At 46.3% G+C, this 25,688-nt stretch overlaps 1 protein-coding gene across 2 annotated transcripts in view; it reads left to right on the plus strand.

The window, feature by feature from the left end:
* Window positions 1–25,688, plus strand: part of EYA2 (EYA transcriptional coactivator and phosphatase 2) — a 293,763-nt gene that overhangs the window by 203,662 nt on the left and 64,413 nt on the right. The gene's annotated exons all lie outside the window — the stretch shown is intronic.

Raw genomic sequence — 25,688 nt, forward strand, 5'->3', positions numbered from 1 at the left:
AACCTTGAGACTTGCCAGCGCCTGGAAAATATTTCTGTTTCTGTTTAGAGACCAGGAATATGATTTGACATCACTTCATGGCTTTTCCAGCTGCTCATGTTTTTTATGGGGGTTATAACAAGCTGGATGTGTAATTAGCAAGATAGATTTATCGTCTGCCATTATGTTGTAAAGAATATAAAAATGGTGTTGGTGGTGCAGAAATCTCTTGCCGTGTAGGAATGCCGTTAATATGTCTAGCAGTGCCTGTGGGAAATCCGGCATGCATTTTTGGACTGTGCACAGCTTAGGTAAAAGATGGCAGAGTCAAGAGCTGCTGAAAACACTGAAGAATGGGCTCCACAGCCATTGCAAAAATTTGGGCTATCCCAAAGGGGCCACAGTAGTAAGTTGCCTGCTAAGTCGTGGTGTTTTATGGTTTTCCTAACCAATCCTGTAAAGTCACCTCCCCTGAGACACAGGCACTCACTCATCTTGCCCTTAGAGGCAGCCTGCTGTGAAGTTCCATAGCTCCATGCAACAACTCACTTAGTATGGATTGTGTAGGGATGTGTGATCTTGGGTATGATTTTTGTATCTGTGTCTCACCAACATTCCTCAAACCAAACTGTGGGCTCCTTCAAGTCAGAGACAAAGCCCCGAGTTCCTTTCTGGGCCCCATGTCCCCTGGCCCATGCCATTCCTCACTGCGAGCCACCTCTCTCCCACCTCACCACCCAATTCCAGCCACCTTCACCTCCAACTCGGCTTCCTATCTGGTCTCCCAGCTTCTACTCTTGCCCACTGCAGCCCCCTACATTGGAGTCATCCTGAAATGCAAGCTTGGCCATATCACTCTCCAGCCGAAAAATCTTCAGTGGCTTCCCCATTGACAAGCCTACCCCCAGCCTCCAAGGCTCTTCATGAGTGGCCTCCTGCCCCATTCTCCAGCCTCCTTTCCTGCTCTTACCCTGAGTTGTTTTTGGTCCTTGAACCTGCCACATTCTCTCCCATCGCTGCTGGGTTTCTCCCAGAAGATCCTGAGATAAAGAGTGAGTGCGAGTAATCTATCTGGGAGGTAATCCCAGGAAGTAGTGGGGAATTCAGGCAAGGAGGGAAAGGAAGCCAATACAAATTACACAAATATAATAGTTACTGCCGTGGGCAGTTGGGGCTCAGTCCCACCAGGGACAGTGTTAACCCACCCAAGGAGTGAGGGAGCTGGGATATTTACCTGCAAATTCCCTTCCATTAAGGGTCGAAGGCTTTTCCTGGAAATTGTCTCCTTGCACTTCTGGCCTGTCCCCAAGAAGCTGCGGAGGGCAGCCTTGGTGGCTGACACCTATAATCCTAGCACTTCGGGAGGCCAAAGTGAGAGGATTGCTTGAGGCCAGCCTGGGCAACATAGTGAGACCCCATCTCTTTAAAAAACTTAAAAATTAGCCTGGTGTGATAGTGTGTACCTTTGGTCCCAGCTACTCAGGAGGCTGAGAAGGGAGGATCGCTTGAGCCTGTGGTGAGCTATGATCGCACCACTGCACTCTAGCCTGGGCAACAGAGCAAGACCCTGTCTCAATCAATCAATCAATCAATAAAAAGAGAGCCCCAGGGTAGAGCATCACAAATGCTAACTGTGGAAGGTTTCTTCGTATATGTACAGGAATGGTGACAGTTGAGGGGACGTGGAGCTGGGGCACACTGGAAGCCTCTGCTATAATCTAAGATGTTCTAGAATGTTCTTTTATTAAGTTAAATCCTACTTATCTTTCAGTTCTCATTTAAAACGTAGCTTCCTCCAAGAGGACTTTCCTCAGTACTCCTCTCCATCTAAATTGCGTCTGTCCTCATAACTGTGTTTTCCATTCATGTCATAATTATGTTTATTGTATGTCTTCCTTCTAGGCTATAAGCACCATAAGGGCAGAGACCATGAACATTTTTTTTTTATTTCCCCAACCACGCGCAGTACACAGGGCAGAATTGCTCAATAAATATTTGTTGAATGAATGAATCAGGGTGATCCCCTAGAATGTTAAGCTGCACGAGGACAGGGACCTTTGGTTTGGTTTGGTTTGGTTTTGTTCATAGCTTTATCACCAGTGCATGGAACAGTGTCTCCCACTTAGTAGGTGTCAAGTAAATATTTGTTAAATGAAGGAAGGAAGGAAGGAAAATAGTATCAAAACAGAAATTTTTAACTGGTGGCCGCTGGCCAAATTCATACTGCAGATATTTCTCTTTGGCCCCCAGAGTGTTTGAAAAAATGTGAATGTGTCGCCAACATTTAAAAATCAGGAGATTGCACAGACCAAAACAATCTAGATTTCCAGCTCTTCTTGAAAAATTAGAAATCTGGCAATCCTGCATTCCCCTGGGGCCGCAATCAACAGGAGCAGAGGAGGACTGCCCTTTTAGTGGGGGTGGACATTCTCCAGCCCATCGCAGCCCCCACCTGGCCTGGTTAACCCATTCTTGGGACTCTCTGGCCCCATTGGTATCTGAGTTTCAACATCCATCCTAGAATTACAGAATCATAGAAGATTAGAGCTGGAAGGACTTGAGAGATCATCATGTCCAGTTAGTCTCCATCGTCCATAAGGAGAAACTGAGGCTCAGAGGGAGTAAGATCATCCAAGAAAGCATGAGAATCAGACTCAAGCTCACTTGCCTTCTTGTGTGATCTCTGGATGTCCAGGGAAAACTGAGGTGAAAAGCTCTTAGAGCACCCAGATCACCTGTGCCATCTTCATGACTCTCCTAGAATTTTCCATTCCCTCCTCCAGCTCTCGCTAAGGTGAGGAATGAATGAGTATTATCATTTGCTAAATCTAGCAACCTTCAGAGAGACCCAAAATAATTGTGACTTAAACAAGATGCAAATTTATTTCACTCCCCAGCAGTCCAGATGGAAGCAGTTCAAGCTGGGGAAACTGCTGTGCAGCACCAGAGACCACGGCCTCTACAGTCTTATTCCCTGCCATTTTTTGGGGTGTCACCAGCATTGGCAAGATAAATCATAGCTTACCCCCATGTCTGCATTCCAGCCAGTAAGCAAGAATAGGAAAAGGGGGACTTGCCCCTCTCTTTTGATATTTTTATTTTCTTGTCCCTCTTTTTTTATTATTTTTATTAATTTTTTTAGAGACAGGGTCTTGCTCTGCTGCCCAGGCTGGAGTGCAGTAGCACAATCATAGCTCACTGTAACCTCAAACTCCTCACTCAAGCAAGCCTCCCACCTGAGCTTCCTGAGTAGCTGGGACAACAGGCAAGTGCCACCATGCCCAGCTAATTTTTAAAAATTTTTTGTAGAGATGGGATCTCACTGTGTTGCCCAGGCTGGTCTCGAACTCTTGGGCTCAAGTGATTCTCCCACCTCGGCCTCCCAAAGTTCTGGGATTACAGGCCTGAGCCACCACACCCAGCAAGCCCCACTTTTTTAAAGGCCAGACTCAGAAGTTGCAGGCATCACTTCTGCTCTTATGCTATTGGGCAGAACTTGGTCAGATGGCCTCATCTAGCTGCAAGGGAGTCTGTGAAATGTACTCTTTATTTGAGGCTGTCATGGCCAGTTAAAATTTAGAGATTCTATTACTCTGAGAGGGAGAAAAGAAGAATGGGTATTAGATGACAACTAGCAATTTCTAGCCCAAAGTACTGTATAGTAAAAGGAAAAACAATTAAATAGAAAACTGATGAGGAAAAATAAAATTAGTTATGTTTGAGAGGCCTAAGGGACAACAGGATTTGTAGGTCTGAAGCTCCAGAGAGAGGTCTGCACTATGGCTCTAAGCTTGGATGTCAGAGAAGTAATAAGGATGTAGAGGAGAAGTGTGAGCCCCATTTTGCAGACAGAGTGACTGAGATGAGACCTACAGAAGTTGTGTAGTTGGTGGGATATTCATGACAGAACCAAAATTCATGGCCTCAGCTTCTGGCTCACAGTTCTTTCTCTCTGTACTTCCCCAGCACTGCAGCCATGTGAAACTTGTTATTAATAGCTGTCATCAAGTATGACATTCAGTTTGAAGTACAGCATGTTTAAGCTGCAAAGAAAATTTATTGAAGCACAATAATTGAAAAACCCAGGGATACCTGGGATTCAGGTCTGGCTGGATCCAGATGTTTAAGCAATGTTCTTAGGTCATTCTGTATCTCTTAGCCAATTTTCTCCATGTGGTAACTCCCTCTCAGCAATCCCAACTAAAAACTGGAAATTTCTAGTACCCACATTCCAGCACAACTTCCAGGCTTTAATCTCAATGTCCCAAACTGGGTCACGTGCCCATCCATATGCCAACCTCTGTAGCTCTGATTGGCCAGCCAAATAAGAGCCCACTCCTGGCCTGGGAAAGGAGGGGCAGATCAGCTCCACCTCAACCAAATAGAGTGAGAGAGGGAGGATGGTCCCCCAAAGGAAACTGGAGTAATCCTTCCAGAAGAGTATGAAGGCCCATGGATGTCCAGTGAATGGGCACTGGATGCCAAGATGCCCTGAACATCCATGACAAGAACCAGCAGCACTTTGCTTGTGGCCATCATGCTGCATACCATGCAGGAAGCCAAAATCATTAATAGTACCAGCCAGAGTGGGGACTTGCTGTTTTTTGGGGGAACTAAGCCCAACAAAGCTAAAATGATTGGGGAATGATTCAAAATAGGTTGTTTGAATTTTAAGACAGAAACTGGGCTCCCGTTCTGTTCCCAATCAAGGGATGTGCTGCTGGAGGCTGTCATCTCTTCACTTCCTTTCCATTTCTTCCTCCCCAGTGCTCAGAGCCAGAACATCCCTTTGGTAGCTGTATCTCCCAGCATCTTGTGGATCCATTAGAAATTCCCTAGAGAGCTGGAGCAGCCAGTGACTGCTGCCTCTTTCCTAACCCCTCCCTTCCCCTACCACCCTCCTCCGCAGTCTCTGAACTCTGTTTTCTTCCAGCTGGTATTAGGCAAATGCAAGGTGGTCAAGAGCCTTTGCCTGTGGCCAGGAAGGGATTCTAAAAGAAATTAGTCAGCTTTCCTCCAGGGATTCATGGGGAGTTGCCCTGACTCCTCCTTTTGTGCCTTGCCTTCTAGGCAGCCCACTACCAATATGAAGCTCAACTCCAGGACCTGTTGTTGTTGTTGTTGTTAATAACAATTTTATTGAGATACAATCTACATATCATAATTTACCCTTTCGATGTGTACAATTCAGTAATTTTTAGTATATTCACAGAGTTGTACAACCATCACCACTCTAATTTTAGAATATTTTCATCACCCCAAAAAGAAACCCTATACTCACTAGCAGTCACCCCTGCCATTTCCTTCTCCCCCTAGCCCCTAACAACCACTAATCTACTTTCTTTCTCTACAGATTTGCCTCTTCTGGATATTTCATATAAAGGGAATCACACAGTACGTGTGATCATCCGTGTTGTAGCATGTATCAGTACTCCATTCCTTTTTATGGCCACATAATTTTCCATTGTGTATTAGTCCATTTTCACATGGCTATAAACAAATATTCGAGACTGGGTAATTTATAAAGGAAATAGGTTAAATCATCTCACAGTTCCACATGGCTGGAGAGGCCTCAGGAAAGTTAACGAACATGGCAGAAGAGGAAGCAAACACTTCCTTCTTCACAAGGCAGTAGGAGAGAGAAAGTCCAGAGTGTAGGGGGAAGAGCCCCTTGTAAAACGATCAGACATAGTGACAACCCACCCACCCACCACAAGAACAGCATGGGGGGAACCACCCCTATGATCCAATCACCTCCCACGAGGTTCCTCCACCAACACAAGGGGATTACAATTTGGATTATGATTCAAGATGAGATTTGGGTGGGGACACAGAGCCAGACCATATCACAGTTCATGGATAAACTATATTTTGTCTATCCATTTATCAGTTGGATAGTTGAAGTTTGGGCCATTATGAATAATGCTGCTATGAACATTGGCATACAAGTATTTGCATGTGCATATGTTTTTAATTCTCTTAGGTATATGCCTAGGAGTAGAATTGCTGGGCCACATGGTAACTCTAGGTTTAACGCTTTTGAGGAACAGCCAGATTATTTTCCAAAGTGACTGTATCATTTTACCTTCCCAACAGCCATGTAAAATGGCTCCAATTTCTCCACATCCTCATCAATATGTTATTGTCTGCCTTTTTGGCTATAGTCCTAGTAAGTATGAAGTGGTATCTCATTGTGGGTTTGATTGGCATTTCCCTAATAATGTTGACAAGTGACTAGTGATGTTTTTATGTGCTTATTGGCCATTTGTATATCTTCTTTGGAAAAACATTTATTCAAATCTTTTGCTCATTTTTAATTGGTTTGTCTTTATATCATTATAAGAGTTTTTATATATCTGGATACCAGTCTATTATCAGATATGTGATTTGCCAATATTTTTCTCTCATTCTATGAGTTGTCTTTCCATTTTCTTTTTGGTATCCTTTGAAATACCAAGCTTTTTATTTTTATGAAGTGCAATTTATGTATATTTTCTTTGGTTACTTTTGCTTTTGGTGTCATATCTGAGACCCTATTGCCTAACCTAGGTCACAGAGATTTACTCCTGCACTTTTTTCTAAGAATTTTCTCATTTTAGCTCTTACATTTAGGTCTGTGATCCATTTTGAGTTAATTTGTGTGTATGATGTGAGGCAGGGGTGCAACCTCATTGTTTTACCTATGACTATCAAGTCATCCCAGTAGCATTTGTTGAAAAGACTCTTCTTTCCCCCTACTGAATTGTCTCAACATCCTGTCAGAAAATCAATTGGCAGCCAGGTGCAGTGGCTCACACCTGTAATCTCAGCACTCTGGGAGGTCCAGGCAGGTGGATTACATGAGGCCAGGAGTTCAAGACCAGCCTGGCCAACATGGTGAAACTCCATCTCTACTAAAAATACAAAAATTAGCCAGATGTGATGGTGCACGTCTGTAATCCCAGCTACTTGGGAGGCTTAGGCATGAGAATTCCTTGGACCCAGGAGGTGGAGGCTGCAGTGAACCAAGATCATGCCATTGCACTCCAGCCTGGGCGACAGAGCCAGACTCTATCTCAAAAATTTAAAAAAAAAATCAATTGGCCGTAAATATGTTTATTTCTTGACTCTTCATTTTATCCCATAGATCTGTATGTATGCCCTTATGCCAGTACCACACTGTCTTGATTACTGTAGCTTTGTAGTGAGTTTCAAAAGTGGAAAGTAGGAGTCCTCCACCTTTGTTCTTATGACCAGTCTTGACCTTTATAATTGGCATCTCCATTGGTTTTATTTTTTGTGGTTTCAACACAGCCTTTGCACTTGCTGTTGTTCCCTGTGCCAGGAATGCCCATCTCCCCATTTTCTACATGGCTCCTTTATTCACGAATCTGCCCAGTGGCTGGGCACGGTGGCCCATGCCTGTAATCCCAGCACTTTGGGAAGCTGAGGCAGGCAGATCACTTGAGGCGAGGAGTTCGAAACCAGCCTGTCCAACATGATGAAACCCTGTCTCTACTAAAAATACAAAAATTAGCTGGGCATGATGGCAGGCACCTGTAATCCCAGCTACTCAGGAGGCTGAGACAGGAGAATCACTTGAACCTGGGAGGCGGAGGTTGCAATGAGCTGAGATCACGCCACTGAACTCCAGCCTGGGCAACAGAGCAAGACTCTGTCTCAAAAAAAAAAAAGGAACCTGCCCAAGTGTTTCCTCATCAAACCACCTGATGCGTTAAATATGTATTATTTATTACCTGCCCTCTCCAACACACACACATTTGAATGTAAACTCTATGAAAACAAGCACCAGGGCCAGGATTAGCATTTTGTAGGCACAAAATTTAAGTGGGTACTGAGAAACAGAGTAATCAAGCTCAATCATATTTAATGCAATATTTTACAAATCAAAATTGATGCCAAAAAAATCGATCATGAGAGAAAATCAAAATGTAAACAAAGACAGATGGTTGTGTGTGTTACTGCCCTGCGTTATTGTGCAATGGGAACAGTTTCCAATTAGCCCCTGACTCCCTGGCCTGAGTGACTGTTACCTCTCCACAGGGCAGGTTTATGAGCCTTGGCAATGGCAGGAACAGATTGACCAACGAGGGGCTTTAATATATAGTCATCTTTTGTGTTTTGTTTTTTGTTTTTGTTTTTTTTTTACTGTAGAGCTTTTATTAACTTTTTCCACTTGAGTCAAAATACAGAAAAATGTTTTGATAAGTGTATGTAGGGGCCACATTTTTCCTTTTGCCTCAGGCCCTGTGGCTTGGCCTGGAATGGCAAGCACCAGGGTGGTCTGCCTCCCAGCTGTAGCCCCCGGACCTAGCACAGGGCCTGGCACATGGTAGGAGCTCAGTAAACGTTTGTTGATTACATGACTGTAATCAAGGGAGTATTTTAAGTGTTAGTAGCAGGGAGAGATCTCAACCCACACAACATGCATGAAATAGAATTTTGGTTTTCTGTAACGCAATGGAATTCCTAGTTGCAGCCTTTGTTCTGCTGGGTTCTTTTTCCTTCCTCACCAGGTTATATCAGACTTCCAGGGAGCTCACAAAGCACCCAGGGACTGGGTGAGAGTCCATGGACCCACGAGTCCTCTGTCCACTTACGACACTGCTGACATGTATCTGGTTCCTGTCCCTAGGGGTGCTTCAGGTCTGGTGGGATCTGGAATCTCAGTGAGGCTGGCTATGGTCCTATCTGCCTGACCCCCTGGCCCAGACTGTCACTCTCTTAGGTTTTGCTTCCTGGCACACGTGGCAGGGTAGGGAGGCCTCTGAAAACCCCCTTCCATCCTTCAGTTGGAAGTCAGGACAAGAAACCAGTGCCACTTGCTCACCATCCCAAGGCCAAAAAGCTCAAAATCTGCTACCTTATGAATGGGAGGCTGGAAAACAGGGAACTGAGGGAGCAGAGAATAACAACTCACATCTCGCCCATGTTCTTGTTGGCGGATACATCAGATCCTTGAGGGAGCAAACTGGAGTAGAAGGGAGTGTTTGGAAAAGGGAGGAATTTGCAGTTGTCACGGTGATTGGAGGCACAACAAACCCGTGAATCAACCCACCAAGATACCATTAGTGGTATCCATAGAAATGTATGCATTTTCTCATTTTATTCAACAAATATTTATCAAGTGCCCCCTGCATGTCAGGTGTACTGTTCTAGGCCCTGGGGATGCGGCAGGGAACAAAGTCCATTAAAAACACTGCCCTCATGGAGCTGATATCCTTGGGGAGAGGAGGGAAGATGATAAGCAAGATACATAGAAATGCAAGCGGCCAGGCACAGTGACACACGCCTGTAATCCCAGCACTTTGGGAGGCTGAGGCAAGTGGATGACTTGAGGCCAGGAGTTCGAGACCAGCCTGCCCATTATGGTGAAACCCCATCTCTACTAAAAATACAAAAATTAGCCAGGCGTGGTGGTGGGCACCTGTAGTCCCAGCTATCTGGGAGGCTTGAGGCATGAGAATTACTTAAACCCAGGTGGCAGAGGTTGCAGTGAGCCTAGATCATGCCACTGTACTCCAGCCTGGACAACAGAGTGAGACTCTGTATCAAAAAAAAAAAAAAGGAAAGAAAGAAATGCAAGGCCAGGCATGGTGGTGTACCCCTGTAATCCCAGCACTTTGGGAGGTTGAGGCAGGAGGATTGCTTGAGGCCAGAAGTTCAAGACCAGCCTGGACACCATGAGACCCTGTCTCTAAAACAAGAAAGAGAGAAAGAAAAAACAAAAGAGAAGAAGGAAGAAGAAGAAGAAGAAAAGAAAAAGAAGAAGAGAGAAGGAAAAAGGAGAAGAAAGAAGAAGTAGGAGGAGGAGGAGGAAGAAGGAAGGGAAGGGAAGGGGAAAGAAGAAGAAAGAAGAAGAAATAATAATCCAGAGAAAAAGAGAAGTTGAAATTAAATTTGAGAAAAATGTGGCCAGGGAAGGAGGCCGCACAGAGAAGCTAAATTTTGAATAAGGCCTGAAGGAAGTGGAGGAACAGAAATCTGGTGGAAGGGCAGAGGGAATGGCACATGCAAAGGCCCTGCAGCAGAAGTGTGCCTGGGGAGTTTGAGGGACAGCAAGGAGGCCAGCGTGGCTGGAGCACAGCAGACTGACTCTGAAGTTGGAGCTGGTAGAGATTTGGAGTAGAAGGACAGAGTCTGCCCTGGTTTCAGTATGGTTTGTTGAGCCCCACAAAGTCTCATGTTGAAATTTCATCCCCATTGTTGAAGGTGGGGCCTAAAGGGAGGTGTTTGGATCCTGGAGGTGGATCCCTCATTAATGGCTTGGTGCCATTCTTGCAGGAGTGAGTGAGTTCTCTTAGTTCCCGTGAGAACTCGTTGTTGAAAAGAGCCTGGCAGCTCCCTCCACTCTCTCTCTTCCTCTCTCTCCACATGTGATCTGCACATGCTGGCTCCCCTTTGCTTTCCACCATGAGTGGAAGCAACCTGAGGCCTCACCAGATGCAGATGCTGTTGCCATGCTTCTTGTACAGCCTGCCGAACTGTGAGCCAAATAAACCTCTTTTCTTTATCAATTCCCTAGCCTCAGATATTCCTTTATAGCAACACAAATGGATGAAGATGGAATCTGAGTTCCATTCTTATTTATCTTTATTTTTTATTAATTTATTTTAGAGACAGGGTCTTGCTCTGTCACCCAGGCTGGAGTGCAGTGGCATGATCATAGTTCACTGCAACCTCAACCTCCTGGGCTCAAGCAGTCCTCTCACCTCAGCCTCCCAAGTAGCTGAGACTACAGGTGCACACCACTGTGCCCAGCTAATTTTTTTTGAGAGACAAGGGTCTCAGTGGCTGGTCTCTACTCCTGGGCTCAAGCGATCCTCCCCCCTCTGCTTTCCAAGGTGCTGGGATTACAGGCGTGAGCTACTGCATCCAGCCTGAGCTCCATTCTTAAGGAGCCCCTCTGGCTCTCCCCGGGGAGAGGAGAGTAGAAAGTGGCCAGGTTGGAATCCTGGCGATGAGTGAGGAGGCTACTGCACCAGTTTATCTGAAAGACTGAACTGGTCTTTCTCAGTTTACCGTTCTCTCCACCCAGGGAGTGGAGATGCAGGTGGGGAGGAGCACAGTGGGCTGGGTATATTTTGAAGGCAGACCAGCCACAGATAAAGAAGGTAAAGGGAGTCCTAATTCTCACCACCAAGCTGCAAAGATGCCCTGTTTTCCATCCAGGGTCTCCCCCTGAAGAGACCTGATTGCTTCTACCCCTGTTGGCAACCAGCCAATTCCTCCTGAACAAATTCCTCAAGCTTTACTGCACATTTCCTATACACCAAGCACTCACTATCAATTTTATTATTTTCTTAAGTTAAGCCTCAAAGGCACAGCTTGAGTTATTCATATTCTTTGTCCACACAAGGCCCCTTTCTTGTTTCACGTAGGTACCAATGTGTTTCCTTTTAAACCTATTTGTGCTCCTTTCCCTCCCCTCCCTATATAGCTCAGTGTATAGCCTTTTGTTTGTTTCCTGTAACATATACATTCTCTTTTTGTGTGCATTTATTTCTTGTGTGTATAGGTGACATTGTTTAAATACCCTGTGTTTCTTACCTTTCTCCCTCTGTGCTATGGTTTCACTTATTTATTTCTGAGACAGGGGTCTCGTCATGTTGCCCAGGCTAGTCTCGAACGCCAGGGCTCTAGTAATCCTCCTGCCTCAGCCTCCCTAAGTGCTGGGATTACAAGCATGAGGCACCACACCCTGCCTGCACTATGGTTTTAGATCCTCCCACATTGCCATACATACAACTCTATCACTCTAACACAATAGTTTTCAACCAGAGGAAGTTTTGGCCCCCAGGGGACATTTGACATTCCCCATTTTTGGGGAATGGGATACTACTGGCATCTAGTGGGTAGAGGCCAGGGATGCTGCTACACATCCCACAATGCACAGGATGGCCCCACAATAAAGGATGATTGGGCCCTCTGGGTCCATAGTGCTGTGGCTGAGGGCCTGCATCTGACCACTGCATAGTCCCAGGTGCTCCAGGTCTTCCTTATGGCACTCTCTTCAGGGAGGACACTCAGGCTTCCTCAGCTCCACATCAGCACAGACAGAGCTGTGACGAGCAACCTTTATGGACTGCTCTGAGCTTTACACCCTCGCTCTCATTTAATCCCCACCATGAATCTATAAGGCCCAGCTGCTCCCTTTATACTCATTTCCAGAGAAACTGAGGCCCAGAGAGGTGATGTGACTTAGTCAAGGTCACCCAGCTTAGGAGGGATGAAAGCCAGGAAGTGGCCCACTGCTCTTTAATTTATTTTTTATTTTATTTTTCTGCGACAGGGTCTCACTCTGTCACTCGCTGAAGCGCAGTGGTGCAAACACGGCTCACTGCAGCCTCAACTTCCTGGGATCAAGCAATCCTCTCAGCTCAGCCTCTTGTGTAGCTGGGACCACAGACATGCACTACCATGCCCAGCTAATTTTTTATGTTTTTTGTGAGACAGTGATCTCACTTTCCCCAGGCTGGTCTCGAACTCCTGGGCTTAAATCCCAAAGTGCTGTGATTACAGGCGTGAGCCACCATGTCCGGCCGCTCCACTGCTCTTAACCACGTAACATGTCCCTAGTGATCCATGTGACTGTCTCGAGGGTAAAAATTAAAAGCCTCTGGAATGAACTCTTCTGCTGCCTCTTAGCTCATGGAGCACAGGAACTGGGTCTGATATGTTCACAGCTTTATCCCAATACCCAGCACAGTACCTGGCACCTCCACTGGACAAATATTTGTTGAATAAACAAATAAACAAAGGGCTGCCAGGTAGGGAGTTTTCACTTGTGTGATGGCAAATACAGCAGAAATAAGATTCCAAGGCATTCACCCACAAGGGAGCAGACAGCCACGTGTGTGACAAGCAGGGGCCTGGCAGCCTCTGTCTCAGACTGAGATGCTCCATGCCCCCTAGCCTGGCCTCACCTAGAGCCTGGCCCACAGCAGGGTCTCAGCAAAGGCTTCACAATTTTGTTTTCAGACATTGCATCCATCCCCTCCTTCCTGAAAATGTCTTTGTTCTACTGTCCTTCATGACAGTTTGGCTGGGTATAGAATTTTTGTTTGGAAATAATAATTTTCCTTCATAGTTTTAAGGCATTTTCCCATTGACTCTGGCTTCCAGAGAATAAATGACAGGTGCAGTTGGTCCTAATTGAAGTAGGTCAGAAGGTGCTGAGAAAGACATCTTGAAGAAGTGAAATTGATAAAATACCTGGTACATCTGAATGCATTGAGAGGATTTTTAAAAGATCATTATTTACTCCAACGGAAAACAAAAGGCATGAGGAGTGATCATAGTTTACTACCTGGCTTAGCTGTGTTATCAGTTAGCTACAAAACAAATCACCCCAGGACTTAGTGGCATAAAACAATAAGCATTTATTATTCAGCCCATGAGATTTTGAGTTGGCAGAGAGGTTCTACTGAGCTAGACTGGGCTCTTGCATGTGTCTGCAGGGTCAGCTGGCAGATCAGCTGGTAGAGAATGGCCTGAGCTGGGACAACCTGTCTCTGCTCCATGGGGTCTCTTATCCTCCAGCAGGCAAGTCCAGGCTTTTCCTCGTGGCCTAAGAAGTGTTCCTTTCAAGGAGAGAGACCCGTCTTTAGTCCTCCATTTGGAACTGGCTTGCCATTTGGAACTGGCACACTGTGAAAGGTGGGCAGCACTGTACCCTGGGGCTTAGAAACGAGCCCAGATCATTTCTGCTGCATTCTGTCAGCAAAAGTAAACATAAGCCAGCCCAGATTTAAACAGAGCAGTAACCCCACCTCTTGAAGGGAGAAGCTTTACTATCACTCTTCAGAGGGTGAAGGTGTAAGGACATTGAGTCATCAAGGCAGTCAGCCTATGCAGTAATCACAGCAGCGTGAACTCTGACTAGTAGCCCAATAAAAACCATTCACTTTTGAGAAGCAGAGGTGGGCAGATCACTTGAGCCCAGGAGTTTGAGACTAGCCTGGGCAAAACGGCAAAATCCCATCTGTACAAAAAAAAATTTTTTTTTCAAAAAATTAGCCAGGTGTGGTGGTGTGCACCTGTAGTCCTAGCTACTCCGGAGGCTGAGGTTGAAGGATCCCTTGAGCCCAGGAGTTAGAGGCTGCAGTGAGCCGAGGTGGCACCACTGCACTCCAGTTTGGCCAACAGAGCAAGACCGCTGTCTCAAGCAACAAACAAAGCCATGACTATTTAGGAGGAAAAGAGAATGAGAAGGATACATATGTGCGGTAAAGGTAGCAAGAAGAAAATCCACATTGCCCATAGTGGGATCAAATAATGCCTCAAAGTGAAAAATCAAAAAGCCATGTAATTATAACCATGCAATTTAGAGACAGGGCAGTGAGTATCAAGATAACGAATGAAGGAAAGAGTTGAAGGTGGTGACAAAGGGGGCATGAGAGGGTGTGTCAGGGAAACTGCAGTCTTATAACAAGCCTTGTGGAACTTTTTGAGTATTTGACAAAAATTAAAACTATTAAAAAGTAAACGATTTAACTTGATTATATTATGCATATAAAAGAATGAGTTATGCAAGACTATATCTGGTCAGCTCCTTGCTGAGAGGAGAGATTAGGCATAGATTGGAGAAAGAAGGTATCTGCATGGCTCAGATAGTCAAGGAAGACTTCCTGTAAGAGGAAGTATCAGCTGAGACTTCAAAACTAGGCCAAAAAAAAAGCGCTTAGGCACGTTTGGGAGTTTACAGTTCATTCTTACATTATTTGTCTTAATTCCACAACTACCTTCTTGAGGTGAATAAATCAGGAATTATTGTTACTCTTCTTATTTTGCAAAAGAGAAAACAGTTCCAGGGAAGTTGAGGGACTTGCCTGAGGCTCCAGAAGCAGGGAATGGCTCCAAAAGTTAGATTTCATGTTCACTCCTTTTTTTTTTTTTTTTTTTTTTTTTTGAGATGGAGTCTTATTCTGTCACCCGGGCTGGAGTGCAGTGGTGACGTCTTGGCTCACTGCAACCTCTGCCTCCCAGGTTCAAGCGATCCTCCTGCCTCAGCCTCCCTAGTAGCTGGGATTATAAGCATGCACCACCACGCCCGGGTAATTTTTGTATTTTTAGTAGAGGTGGGGGTTTCACCATATTGACCGGGCTGGTCTCGAACCCCCGACCTCAAGTGATACGCCCACCTCAGCCTCCCCAAGTGCTGGGATTACAGGTGTGAGCCACCGCAACTGGCAGATTTTATGTCCAAATGCAACAAAGGCTAGCTGTGGCTAACTTAACCACAAGGAAATTGATTGGGAGGGTATGAGGGAGTTTTCAGGATCCAGGAGAAGAATGGAGGAAAAGTTGGGGCTCCCAAGGAGCAGGAGTGATGAGGTGGCACCTTTAGGCCTTACAGCTGCTGTTTCATCCTTGAATTGCTTCAGTCCCAGGAGAGAGGGGCTGATCGGCTGTGCCTGGGACCTGTGCCCACCTCTCAGCTAAGCAGGGTTAGACACCTTGATGGACAGCCCACCAAGCCACCTGCAGTGGGGGCAGGCAGTTCCCCATGAGGAACCTAAGGAGCTTTTAGCAGAAAGAATGAGAATGGATGAGAGGCAGAAACCACAGGTGCTCACGCCAGGAGCAGAGCCAGCCTCCACATCCACACTCGGGGCTGTCTGCTGTGAAAGGTGGGTAGCGCTGTAGCCTGGAGCTTAGAAACGAACCCAGATCACACACTTTGTATTCACCCACTGCAAAGGTCATTCCCAGGCTGAGATTTCTCCAGAGAGAGAAATGCCCAGCATCTGCCACCAGCACACCCCTCCTTAAGGGAAACCCACTCTCCTGAGACACACAGACCATAATGCTTCTGCTTTTCAGAGTGAATCACTGCCTCAGACACAGCTGAGCCCACATCAAATTCCTAGATGGGTTTTTTTTGTGTGTGTGTGGATATGCTGTGGTTTCAAGGGGGAGATCTCCACTGTGCTTCTGGGGTTTCTTATTTAAATGGAACTGGGTGTCGTTCAAAGTAGCAGTGGCTGGGATCACCACATGTTCCCTGACTTGCCTTTTTAGTGACCATCCACACAGATATCTGTTTGTTCCATGACTCTTGGACTCATGAGTCAGCTCTTCTGTCGGGGGAGAATGGGCAGAACTCACAGGCAGCCTCAAAGGCTCTGTATAAGACACCTGTTGGTGTGATGGCTACAGAAACACACCATCCTCTCATCCCTGGGGGCAGGGGCAGGTGAATGCCCATGTCACAGATGAGAACCCTGAGGCTCACCTCGCTGAAGTGCCTGCACTAAAAGCCTCTGGAAAAGGTCTTTCACACAGGGTTTTCTGTCCCCCTTTAAGGGTGACGTTTTTAGCCTTTCCTCTTCAGAAGGCATGAAAAGCTTCAGCCTTGGCCGGCCACGGTGGCTCATGCCTGTAATCCCAGCACTTGGGAAGCTGAGGCTGGTGGATCACCTGAGGTCAGGAGTTCGAGACCAGCCTGGCCGACATGGTGAAACCCCGTCTCTACTAAAAATACAAAAATTAGCCGAGAGTGGTGGTGTGCGCCTGTAATCCCAGCTACTCAGGAGGCTGAGGCAAAAGAATCACTTGAACCCAGGAGATGGATATTGTAGTGAGTCGAAATCGTGCCATTGCACTCCAGCCTGGGCCACAAGAGCAAGACTCCTTCAAATAATAATAATAATAATAATAATAAAGCTTTGGCCTCTATCAAAGACACTGAGAGAGTTTGGATATTTGATCCCTGCCCCAGTCTCATGTTAAATTATAATCCCCAGTGCTAGAAGTGGGGCCTGGTGGGAGGTGTTGGGATCATGGGTGCGGATCCCTCATGGCTTGTGAGGATCCCACATGGCTTCACAATAGTGAGTTCTTGTGAGATCTGGTCATTTAAAAGTGTGTGGCACTTCTCCGCCACTCTCCCCCTCTTCCTCCTGCTTTTGCCAGGTGAAGTACCTGCTCCCACTTGGCCTTCTGCCATGAATAAAAGCTCCCTGAGGCCTCCCCAGAAGCTCAGCAGTTGCCTGTGCTGTGCTTATACAGCCTGCAGAACTGTGAGCCAATTAAACCTCTTTTCTTTATAGATTACCCTGGCTCAGATATTTCTTTATAGCAATGCAAGAATGGACTCACAAAGATACTTTCGGGCATGCCGAGGCAAGCAGCTGAAGGGTCTTCATAGCCAAATTTGCTCACAGGTGGGGCCTCCTGTCCACCTCCCAACTGCCCACCACCTTACCCTTCTCCCACCTGCCAGAGGGATTGCTTGAAAATGCAAATCAGGCCCTGCAATGACCCCCTCTTGCTGCCAGGGAAGCAGACTGCTCCCAGGGACCCCCTGCCCAGCTCATCGCTGCCGTCTTCAGCCGTCTTCCCTGGCCATACAGGTGCCTTTGCTCACCCAGGGCATCAAATTCCCATCTGTCTGGGCCTCTGCGTATGCTATTCTGAATTCTTAGAATATTCTTCATCCTTCTTTTTTACTCCTGTTATTCACTGGGAGGCTCAGCTTTTCTTTCATAACACAGTTCAGAAGCTACTTCCTCGAGGGTCCCCCAGAGTAAGTCAGGTCACCCGTCTTACGCTCACGTAACTCTCTTAACTGACCCATACGCCAACCATCATCGTTGCTGTGCCTGTCTCTTGAATCCCATCCCCTTCTCTCCAGCTCCCCCACCACCTCCTTCATTTCAGCCTCCTCCGCCCTCTCCACGGGTCTGGACAGCTGTCTCCCTGCTTCCCCTCTGCCTCCACCACCCTCAGCCTATTGGGCAGCCGAACAACCGCTTCAAGAGGCAAATGGGATTGTGCCACCTTCTCCATCCTCACCCAGTGGAAAACCCTGCAGTGATGCTCATTGCCCTTAAGGCAAACTCTTTGCCATGACTTTCCAGGCCCCGGGCGGTCCAGCCCCTGCCAACCTTGCCAACTTTCACCTTGATCTCTTTCACCCACCCCCAGCACTGCTGCAGCCTCCTGCTCACATGCACTTCCCACCACACGGCCTTTGCACACACTGTTGCTCTGCCCAGAACACTCTTCCTACCCTCCCTTAGTCTAACCAGTGCTGCCTGTCCAGTGTGGTATCCTTAGGGACGCTTCCCAATCTTTCCAAGTTGGTTAAAAACCTCCTACTGATGGTTCATAGCACCACAGTGCTCATAGTAGCACAGTTGCAATTATTTATTTCTGGGTGTGATTATTTGATTATAGAATAACATCATCATCCTTCTTTTTTTTTTTTTGAGATGGAGTTTCACTCTTATTGCCCAGGCTGGAGTGCAGTGGTGCAATCTTGGCTCACTGCAACCTCCGCCTCGCTAGTTCAAGCGATTCTCCTGCCTCAGCCTCTCGAGTAGCTGGGATGACAGGCGCCTGCCAATACGCCTAGCTAATTTTTGTATTTTTAGTACAGACTGGGTTTCACCATGTTGGCCAGGCTGGTCTCGAACTCCTGACCTCAGGTGATCCACCCACCTCAGCCTCCCAAAGTGCTGGGATCATAGGAATGAGCCACCGCGCCCGGCCCACCATCCTTCTTAAAAGGCTGGAATTGAAACCTCATTATAACAGATTCTGTCAATCTCCCCTCCCCCATTATTCCCGTAGCACTCTGCTCCTTTGGGTGTGACGATGTCCCTCTGCAGGCACCTGTGACCTTCTGCAGTGCGTTGGGCAGTGTCCCAGAGGGACAGAGCCCCAGTGGCCCAGGCATTGACCTGCTCATTGACCCACCCTTCCTTCCCCTCCACTCTCATGCTCCCACTGTGTCAACAGCCCTTCCTGAGATCACCTCCCAGAAAAACCACCTGCATGTGAACCTTTGGCTCTGGATCAGCATCCTGGGAGACCCAAACTAAGACATCGAGGATGTATGAATGCTGGGACTCCATGATTGCTGCTGCAGGGATGGAAACTCCTCTTAGTAGAGCCCTGCTGTGACATAAGTCTCCTGGCTACTGAAGGGTGGTCTGGCATCACCAGGTAGCTGGCAGAAATGCAGAGTCTCAGACCCCGCTGTAGACTCACTGAACATGCATCTGCATTTTTTTTTTTTTTTTTGAGGCAGAGTCTTGCTCTGTCACCCAGACTTCAGTGCAGTGGTGTAGTGGTGCGATCTCGGCTCACTGCAACCTCTGCCCCCTGGGTTCAAGCCATTCTCCTGCCTCAGCCTCCCCAGTAGCTGGGACCACAGGCGCACGCCACCACACCCAGCTAATTTTTGTATTTTTAGTAAAGACGGAGTTTCACGATGGCCAGGCTGGTCTCGAACTCCTGGCCTCAAATGATCCGCCCACCTGGGCCTTCCAAAGTGCTAGGGTTACAGGCATGAGCCACCGCACCCAGCCAAGCATCTGCATTTAACTCCATCCCCAGGCCATCCTTTCCCACATTCGTCTGTGAGGTGAGATGGAAGCCCCGAATTCAGCTGGTGTTGGCTTTTCTTGCAGATCCAGAGGCCAGGTCGAGAGAGCATGACCTGATCTCCACAGCTCCTCGACCGGCTCCTCTGCCCTCTCTGTTCCACCACAGTCCTCCCCCATTCCTCCGCGGGTGTTATTACGTGATTCCGGCTTGGATTCCGGAATCCGGAACCCAGCACAGGACTGTAGGGATTCAATCAGATCCAGTTGGCGATAGGCGGCTTGGCCTGTCTGTTACTGCTTTACAAACTGAGAAGAAATTTAAAAAAAAAAGAAAAAAGAAAAAGAAAACCCGGTTTTATGACGCAGCAGTTAAAAACTATTTGTAGAAGTTGCTAAGGTTCAAATCAAAAGTGCCCTCCCTAGAGGACTATTAGTTAATTCAGAGGACCACAGATTCTTTCCTTTTCTTCCTTTTCCCCCTTCTACCTTGAAATGTAGCTGTAATTCATTTCTGCCGTTCATACAGCTAGAGCTTTCCATCCTGCGACAAACACAAGCCAAAGTGCTTAAGGACATCTGTTTATTTTATTTCTTTAACGAGAAAACCTTCCCATTTCTCCTGAGCTCAGCTGTGTTTATTTACATTTTCTTGGTCATGTGAGGCGAGCACCTTGGAAGTTTAAAGGCCTGCCCAGACCCTTGCAGGAGCCTGTAGCTCTGAAACGGAGAGGAAGCCCTGCCCAAGGAAAACAGAGTCCTTGGAACTCTATAAAATAGATTCTCAAAATAAATACTGCCTCATTCACTTGGTAGATGTGGATTAAGTCAAGATGAATACAATTTGAAAAGGATTTTCTGAGGAAGTCGGAGATTTCTTTCCCCCACTGGGGGTTAAACCTTGTATTTAAATCTCTCTTCCCCCTTCCCTCTCTCTTTTCAGCTGAGTAAAAGGTGTTTAGTCTTTGTGGCTAATAAAGAAAGGATGACTTTGATTGGGCTCCTCCAGCAGTGATTATTTTCTTTGCAGCACGGCTGGGAGAAGGAGAGTGACCTCACTAGTCACTCTGTCCCATCCTGTAAGGAGTGAGGGCAAGAAGCAAACATCTGCAGTTGTCATTTTGGCGGGGGTGGGTGAAGAAAAAGTTGAAACAGCCTTGAGAGATGTCGCGGAGGTGAATGACATTGTTTGAGGGGTGTTGGATGGGGGTGGTACCCTTTGTTGGCTTAATCCCTTATAATGATGCTTCCCTAAGCCAGGGACCTTCATGCCAAGTACCCCCGCTTATGTATTTTACAGCATTAAAGGATTATTTCCAACATAAAATATATTTTAAAGATGGTTTGGGGTTGTCAGAAAAGTGCTCATTAGTAGAGACTTTCTTTGAAGCCCTGTGCTCTCGGCCGCTTTGAGAGAGGCCATTTCCTTATAGAATCACTCAACTTGGGTTGAGACTTTCTGAGCGAGTTAAGTCTCCTGACTATGCCTAATTTTCCGCCCACAAATTTAACAAACACAGACTGCTTCCCCAGACTTCCTTCGCCAACTTCCCCCGCTTTCTTGCCCCACCTCTCAATGAATGCTGAAGGGCATCTGAAAGGAAAGAAAAAGGAGAGGGATTTAAATCCTCCATGCAAAACCTACAGCAAATTGTCAGCTGGGTTGGAGTAAGAAGCTCCTTTGTCTTCTGTAAATATAGGGGTTGCTGCTCACGATGATAAGTGGTGAAAAAAAAATCCCAGGCACTCTGGGAACCTACATAATGGGAACAATTTTCCTTTACACTTAACTAGCAGGTTGAGAAGCTGTCTCCCCTCCAACTACTCACCTGCACTTTTTACACTACTTATTTCCCAACAATAGGGTTCTTCCAGCGTCCAAAGATTGCTGGTGATGAGGTGTCACCTGCTAAACGGCAGGAAGGTGTCAACGCCATTGTATTTGGGGTTGACTTTGACAGAGAAATAGGAGGTGTCCCCTCACCGTGCCTGCTTCCCACACTTCCTCTGTGAATTCGTGAACTTTCAGGCCCCTCTGATGGCAGATGGGGAAAAGCTCCAATGGATGTCTCCCAGTGGGGCCTAATTCAAAGCAGAAATATGCAGTCTCGGAGTGGAAATGACCATCAATGGATGAATGGATAAATCATAGGATAGTCATACTCATGGAATATGATTCAGCTATGAAAAGGAATGGGGTACTGATACATGCTACAACACACTTATGTCAAGTGAAAGAAGCCAGATACAGAAGGTCATATTTGTATGACTATTTATATGAAATACCCAGAAGAGGTCAATCCTTAGAGCCAGAATGAAGACTGTTGGTTACTAGGGACTAGGGGTAGTGGGGAATGGGGAGTAAGTGCTTCTTGGGTACAGAGTTTCCTTTTAGGGTGATGAAAATGTTTTGGACCTAGGTGGAGGTGGTGGGTGCACAACATTGTACCCTAGATTCCACTGAAGTGTTCACTTTAAAGTGGTTCATTTTCACACCTGTAATCCCAGCATTTCAGGAGGCTGAGGTGGGAGGATAGCTTGAGCTTAGGAGTTTGAGACCAGCCTGGGCAACATAGTGAGAGCTTGTCGCTACAGAAAGAAAAATAAGTAAAATAGGCCGGGCACAGTGGCTCACGCCTGTAATCCCAGCACTTTGGGAGGCCAAGGCGGGCGGATCACCTGAGGTCAGGAGTTGAGACCAGCCTGGCCAACATGGTGAAACCCCGTCTATACTAAAAGTACAAAAATTAGCCGGGGCATGGTGGCACACACCTGTAGACCCAGCTACTCAGGAGACTGAGGCAGAAGAATTGTTTGAATCCAGGAGGCAGAGGTTGCAGTGAGCCAAGATTGTGCCATTGCACTCCAGCCTGGATGACAGAGCAAGACTCCGCCTCAAAATAAAAATTAAATAAAATAGCGAGGCATGGTGGTGTGTGCCTGTGGTCCCAGCTACTCAGGAGGCTGAGGTGGGAGGATCGCTTGAGCCCAGGAGTTCAAGGCTGTGGTGAGCTATGATCGCACCACTGCACTCCAGCCTGGGCAACAGAGTGAGACCCCATCTCAAAAAAAAGGGTTTATTTTCAGTGTTATGGATTTTACCTAAATTTTTTAAAAAGAAAGAAAGAATCTCCTTGGGTAGTCACGTTTTGTTAGACCACTGAGCCCAGGCTTGGTCTTGGTATGTGCTGCCATAGCCCGTGTGCCCAATGCGGTGGGGAAGTCGCTTCTTGCCATGGTGTCTGTTGTGACATTTCTGACTGGAATCCTGCCGGGTGATGTGACACTGTGGAGTCTAAAGGTTCCCAGATCAAATCCCATCCCCACCACTTCCTGGAACAAGTCAGTTTTTTCCTAAGGTCTCAGTCTGCATGTCTGTAAAATTGGAACAGCAGTTCTTGCCCTGCTGACCTCATAAGACAAGCCCGAGAATGATTCTGTTTCCCAAAGGGCACTGAGAGTGCTCTGGAAGGAACGCACACGGCCTGGAGATAGCTAAAGATGAATATTTTTTACTTGGAAATTCAGATAGGACTTTTTGTTAGTTCTTGAGTTTGAATTTTATACTGTCATCATCTGGTTTTGGTGTCCAGATAATATTGGCCTCATCGAATGGGTTGGAAGTGTTCCCTCCTCATTAGTTTCTTGAAGAGATTGTGGAGAATTGGTGCTAATTCTTTTGGAATATTTGATAGCATTCTCCCCTGGAACCATCTAGCCCTTGCAGTTCTTTTTTGTTTTTTGTTTTCTGGGAGGTTTTTAATTAGGAATTCAAGTTTGTTTTTGTTGTTGTTGTTGTTGTTGTTGTTGTTGGGTTTTCTTTGAGACAGAGTCTTTCTCCGTTGCCCAGGTTGAAGTGCAGTGGCACAACCTCAGCTCACTGCAACCTCCACCTCCTGGGTTCAAGCTATTCTGCCTCAGCCTGCGGAGTAGCTGGGTCTACAGGCACCCGCCGCCACACTCAGCTAATTTTTGTATTTTTAGTTGAGACAGAGTTTCACCATGTTTGGCCAGGCTTGTCTCGAACTCCTGACCTCAAGTGATCCACCCACCTTGGCCTCCCAAAGTGCTGGAATTACACGCATGAGCCACCGTGCCCCGCCAGAATTCAGTGTTTTCGTAGGGGTAGTTATTTCATCTTGGGTGAGTTTGGGTAGTTTATGGTCTTCAAGGAATTGATTCATTTCATTCATTGTCAAATTTGTATGTGTACAGCTAAAAAACAAAATTGAAGTATGTACTTTTATGATGACTTTCAGTTTGTAGCATATAATCCATAATCAGAAACCTGCAGTAGGCAGGAGGATCACTCGAGCCCAGGAGTTTGAGACCACCCTGGACAACATAGATCCTGTCTCTACAATTAAAAATAAAATAAATCTCTCTCCCCATGCATAGCACTGGGTCAGATCCTTTGCATGGGTCATCTCCTTGGTCTTCCACACAAACCTGCAAGCTAAACATAGTAATCCCCATTCAACCCAGAAGGACACAAGCTCTGCCCAAGACTACCACGCTGGGAAGTGGCAGAGAAGGGATCAGACCCAGAACTCCAAAGGCCATTCTAAACCCAACTGAGCTGACCAAGGCCCCAAGTTCCCTGGCCCAGCCCTCAAACTTGCCCTCCAACCCCAGCTCCTTCCTCGGCCAGACATCACACTGAGGGCATCTGCAGGCCACACCTGGCCCTTAAACATATCCTTTTTATTACTTTTTAAAATTTGTTGCCAGCATTTAAAATTGGGATATTTCACATACAAATCCAGCTTTCTGGTTTCTTTTGAAAAATCAGAAGATCTGGGCATGCTGCACCCACAATCCCAAATGGCATCACTTGGCTGCAGCTGCTCAGAAACCACCCCCTATAAATGGCTCAGGTGTTCAGTTTGCCACAGTCCCCTCATTCCCTATCATCTCCCTAACATTAATGTCATCATGTTTCATTTTCTTCATAACATTTGTCACTCTCTGAAATGAAATGTTTCTTAGTTATTTTCTTGGTTTTTTTTTTTTTTTTTTTTTTGAGATGGAGTCTTGCTCTGTCGCCTAGGCTGGAGTGCAGTGGCACAATCTCAGCTCACTGCAAGCTCTGCCTGCTGGGTTCATGCCATTCTCCTGCCTCAGCCTCCCAAGTAGCTGGGTCTACAGGCACCCGCCACCGCACCCGGCTAATTTTTTTTTTGTATTTTTTAGTAGAGACGGGGTTTCACCGTGTTAGCCAGGGTGGTCTCGATCTCCTGACCTCGTGATCCACCTATCTCGGCCTCCCAAAGTGCTGGGATTACAGGCATGTTTCTTAGTTTTTTATGCCCTTCTCTGCCATTAGAATATAAGCTCCTTGAGGCAAGGGACTTTCAATATCTGAGAGCAAGGAGACAGCATTGCAAAGTGGTCAAGAGCAGAGGTCAGCAAACTACATCCATCCTATGGGCCAAATCTGCTCCCTCCCCACTCCCCCAGCTTGTTTTTTTAAATAAAGTTTTATTGTCACATAGTCACACCCATTCGTTTACATCTTGTCTATGTCTGCTTTTGTGCTACCGCAGCAGAGTTGAATAGTTATGATGGAAACCATATGGGCCACAGAGCCTAAAATATATGCTTTCCAAACCTTTATAGAAAAAGTTCACCACCCCTGGTCTCAAGAGCCAGACTACTCAAATCCAAAGACAGCTCCACTTCCTAGCCATGTAACCTCAGACAAGTCACTTTGCCTTCCTGTGCCTCAGTTTTCACCTCTGTAGCATGGATGTAATAACAATAATACTCACCTTATAGGGTCACTGGGGGAGGATTACATGAGTTAATACGTGTCGAGTGTTTGGAGCTGTACCTCCTATGTAGTAAAGAGTTTTTGTAGATAAGCAAATGACACTGTCTTTTTTTATTTTTTTAATTGACAGATAATAATTGTACACATTCATGGGGTACATGGTGATGTTTCGATGCATATAAAGTATAATGATCAGATCAGGGTAATTAACATATCCACCATCGCAAACATTTCTCATTTCTCTGTGTTGGGAATGTTTAATATCCTCCTTCTAGCTATTTGAAACTATATATTATTATTAAAATATTGTCATGAGTGGGGCAAGGTCAGATATAACCAGGTCCACGCACGTTTATGTCTTTCCACAAGGTCAGGCTTTCACTGATGCTATTTCAGTTATGAAAGCCACTAGCTAGAGGAAGACAAGAGAATGACCTGTCTGGAGTTCCCAAGGAGGCAATTCTCCTTAATATTACCCTTTCACTTGGTAGTCAGGGCCATGAGCACAAAAGGCTGAAACCACTCCACAAGTCAGTCAATATTGCAAACCATATATAATAGTATACTTAATTGATATATAAATGTTATAGATTAGAATTTCA

The sequence above is a fragment of the Pan paniscus genome, chromosome 21, assembly GCF_029289425.2.
Source record: "Pan paniscus chromosome 21, NHGRI_mPanPan1-v2.0_pri, whole genome shotgun sequence".
Lineage (NCBI taxonomy): Eukaryota > Metazoa > Chordata > Mammalia > Primates > Hominidae > Pan > Pan paniscus.